This window comes from Helianthus annuus, chromosome 12 (genome assembly GCF_002127325.2).
Source record: "Helianthus annuus cultivar XRQ/B chromosome 12, HanXRQr2.0-SUNRISE, whole genome shotgun sequence".
NCBI lineage: Eukaryota > Viridiplantae > Streptophyta > Magnoliopsida > Asterales > Asteraceae > Helianthus > Helianthus annuus.
Window position 1 is genome coordinate 28,864,160 of NC_035444.2, and position 4,359 is coordinate 28,868,518.

The 4,359-nt window shown below is 35.5% G+C and overlaps 1 long non-coding RNA gene across 1 annotated transcript; it reads right to left on the minus strand.

The window, feature by feature from the left end:
- Nucleotides 1-3,408: 3,408 nt before the first annotated feature.
- On the minus strand, nt 3,409-4,142 carry LOC118484836. The gene is made up of 3 exons (XR_004874641.1): nt 3,830-4,142; nt 3,592-3,685; nt 3,409-3,476 (listed from the first exon to the last, which is right to left on the minus strand). It is a non-coding gene; the product is annotated as an uncharacterized LOC118484836 (long non-coding RNA).
- Between the last annotated feature and the right edge of the window lie 217 nt (nt 4,143-4,359).

The following is a 4,359-nucleotide window of genomic DNA, read 5'->3' on the forward strand; positions in this document are numbered from 1 at the left end:
TGAATCATTAATGCAGGCTGTAGAGTTTCAGGGAACCATACCTCGTGAACTAGCTGCAGCAACACATACAAAATTTATGGAAAGTATTGAAGATTTATTGAAGAATTGGATTTAGTTGTGACATATCTTACTTATTGTTTGATATATCACGAATTAGGTTAAGTTATTATGATGGGCTTTGGCCCAGATTAGTTGTTTGTACAGAATTAATATATTAAATCGGTTCCAACAGGTTCTACTCGGTTCTTTGATGTTCCCTACCCGACCCGACCCGATACCCGACATACTTGATTTACAGGAACCGAACAAGTACCCTATATCCTATAATAGGGTCGGTTTCGGGTAGATTTCGGTTTGGTTCTTGGTTCTAATCGGGTCGGACCTATTTATGCTCACCCCTACCTGCCTCTCTTTTACCCGCTGTAAAGAAAAAAATATCTTACCTCATTAATCACTCTAACTAGTTTAATACCCGTCCGGTGGACGGGTTACGTTGATGTATTATATAGTAACAATATGAATGAACCTATGAACACAAAGAAATAAAATAGAGTCAGATTACACAAAATATATGACAAACAAAACTAACATATATTAACGTTGTGGGTTTCCCTTTGAATTGTGGGCGGGCAGGATCATCAGAACTATCTGTTTTCACAAAGCGTGGGTGACCTTTCACGAATTAGTTTACCAGAATGGTCGGGCTTGTATAGCATTCGTTTGCCATTAAAAAAATTCATCTTGCAACAATGATCCTGTAGAATTTATGTTAGTGATTCCTAACGTGATGTCGTGGTCACAATCAAATTTAATCCAATTACTACTAAATAGTTAGTGGCAAGTGGGTATCGAACACAGTGAGTTTGTGGAATATGTGTTATTTAAAGTTTAACTATGTTAACTAAAATTAAACTAAATGCAAGTAAAGTAATTGTCAAGAGTTGATTTGAGTGAATTGGTTTCAAAACTAAAATTACTATTATGATTGCAAAATGTAAGTGTTGGTTGTAAACAAATTAGAGACAAGTAATCATCTTTAGTTTCCGGTTTGCTTTGACATTTATGCTAACATTCCACTAGAAAGAACTACATAGACATAGTTCATGTGTGATCAATTGCAGTGATGAAAGGGAACTAAGTACTCAGATTCCTAGAACGTGAGGTTGCTACCCGATGATCAATCAACCCTTACCCAAGCCTAACTATACCCATGATATCTCGATTGCCAACGACACCAAGAACGTATGGTTTCTAATTAGTTTAACATAAGAATCAATAATTTACTAACAATCAATCACACACCATAACAAACAATTTAATAAAGATCAAGATTGTTATTCTAGAAATAAGGAAATAAAGCATAAAGTCTTACAAAACCTTCCACCAAAGATGACCACAAAATGTTTAGCCACTCATGGCTTGAACAAACATCATAAACCAAGTTTTAATCTTCAAACAAGTTAAGAACATGAAAAACAATGATAGAGATAGCCTTCAAGCTCCAAAAGTTAGCCAAAATTCGTCCCCCAATGTTGTGTAACCGAAAACCCATGATAGGAGAGCATAAAACATCATCAAGTGGCCCATTAATGCATGAGTTACAATTTTAGAACAGTCGCTTACGGTGGCCTGGAATGGCTTACGGTGGCTTTAAACTGTCATACGGTGACAAAAAGTGCCAGTCAGCGCCGTAAGCTACGCCCCTTGCCGTAGTTTACGGCAGGCTTCAACATAAAAACTTGTTTTCAGCATAACTTTTTCGTTTCAACTTCGTTTTCTTCACCGTTTTCGCCTACGTTCTCGTAATTTCGTCCTCTATCATGCTATCCTCTTTATTCTTCAATTCCAAAAATTGATTTTTTCATTGATGCTCCAAATTACTTCCCTTTTAAGCTACATTTGCACCTGCACGTCCAAACAACTAGTAGCTACCAAGTTCAAACAATTAAACGTGTAAAGCATCGGATTTTAATCTTTTTAAGGCACTTAAGGGTTGTCCTACGGACCACCCGTCAATTCCCATATTGATAAGAAGTAGAACACACTAGCCTAAAAAATACACTAAGTGGGCTTACATTCAAGAAAATGAAAAGAAAAAAAAACTACTAAAAATGATATCTCTTTCCCTTTCATACTATATATGTGACTGATGAAAGAGGTGGTTCCCTTTGTTCGCCATAGCTCTTTTGCCAGCTGCAATCCTAGAATTTTTTTCTTTAAATGTTTATATAATAAAATATTTAATAAAATGCACAAATTAAATTAACAAAAAATGACCAAGAAGTCAAAACCGCTCACCAGCGTCACAATTCACATCATTTTTCGATTTCGGGCCAGTATTTAGATGCTAAAAACTGCGTGATCTGTTGATCTCCAATTTTCAATAGTGATAACTCCTAATCTTGTTGGTAGGAAAGCAATCTTTCTTTGTATGAGCTTTTGTAATCAACCATTGCATATCCATTTTCTCTGTTCACTTCCAACTAAGTAATCATAAGTTTACTTGCATTAAAAAATAATAACAAACAACTGTAACTTGATTAGAATCATCCATCTCTGAAACTTGTGCACTTTTTTCTTCATTTTTTCCTTTTCACCGTCTTCTTTTGCTATCTTGATAAGAGTATTGTAATGCACCCTTGTGTTGATTATCCTTCTCCACATCAGACTTAGTGGCTTCACCAGGATTCACGAGTTAAGTTATTCAATACAAGTAATCATATGTTATTATAGATTTACCACAACAGCAAATATGACAACAACTCATGTTGCTCTAAAATCAAATCTTCGCAATTCACTAATCGAAATATCTCATGTTTCTCCAACTATTTATTGCGCTACAAAATACTAAAAATGCATTACAAAATCTTTAATCCTTTTGGCACTAATGAGAAAGATGATTCTTCAATCAAACTAAAATGTCCCTTTGATCACCAACTATGTCCATTCAAATCCAAATGCTTTCTACTTAAAGTTGCATCATTCCCATGATCATGGGCATTAAGGAAACTACAACTTCTGTGGCATCTCAGCAGCCTCTTCCATCACAGAATCTACGTTTCTATAATTAGTTTAATCCATTAGAATGACATCTTAGCCTCTACCAATGGATCTTTATTCGGTGTAGTTTCTACCGGTGTTCCATTCACTATTGAGTAATCCAACACTCATTGACAAGTTACTTGCTGAAAATTCTGGCTCATTGTCAACCTTCTTTGAATTTAGAAGGGTCAAACCGATCATCTCTCATTCAATTTGTTGACCTTCATCGTAAGTCGAACAACTTTCGACTGAACAATTTGGTAGTTGGTTTGTATTCGTTAACCCGTCTTTGTAACCCGAAAATGCAACGATCGTTTAGAGTTTGTCACCCCACTAAATGAAGAATCGCCAACTTCAGCTATTACAAAATCAGAATCCATACAAACTTGAATCATAGGAGTCCCATACTAAATCGCCACACCATAACCATCGCCCTTCACGATTTCATCCAATTTCAGAAAATCAGTCGTAGGTTTCGCAAACACAAACACAAACACAAACATAAAAGTTATAATCATAAGAAACCATAGTTTAAATCTAGATGCTTACCAGTAACCAAATTTCCCTTCTTGTAATACTCCCTTATTGCCACCATTTTTATCCATCTGAAGTTTTCAATTGAAACTCTACTCTTACCTGATAACTATGCAAATCGACAAAAATATATAACTGAAAAAATGACAGATTTCTTACAGTAAAAAAATGAGCAAATTCAATCAGAATAAACGAAAATTAGCATAATTACGGATTAAGTGCCAATTCTTATAAAACCAATCTAAAGTCCAACCTTCTTTGCACGAATCTAAAGTCCAACCATCATCTAATGATCGGATTCTTTATCTGGAGATTTGTCTTCAATCTAATTCACCATTTTCTTGTCTCATCTCATCCCAGAGACGATTTCAAATTTCCTGCAAAGGTGTTGTTGAGCAATCGGAACTACTACTGGATTTTATTACTTTTGGTTTTAATTTTTTACTATCTATTTTTAGGGTTTATAATCATAAGAGTTATCCAAACAGAAGACTGTCGCATATATGCCAAGATAAAATCCAAGAGGCCAATATGGAATCATTCAATGTTGTGATATGCTACAGACAAAAAAATTATCCATAAGGCCCCCAATTTAAATTAGGAAAAGGAAAAACATGTAATAAAAAAAGAAACAACCTTTGGTGTGGTCGTCTCTTTGGTTCACACAATCACACAACAACCCTTCGCGGATCCTGTGATGTTCATGCTGCACTCGAGTAGGTTTAATTCCTGGGCAGTATTCGGACGGAGATTAACAGGCTCCAAACTCATTGCCGGCCAGAA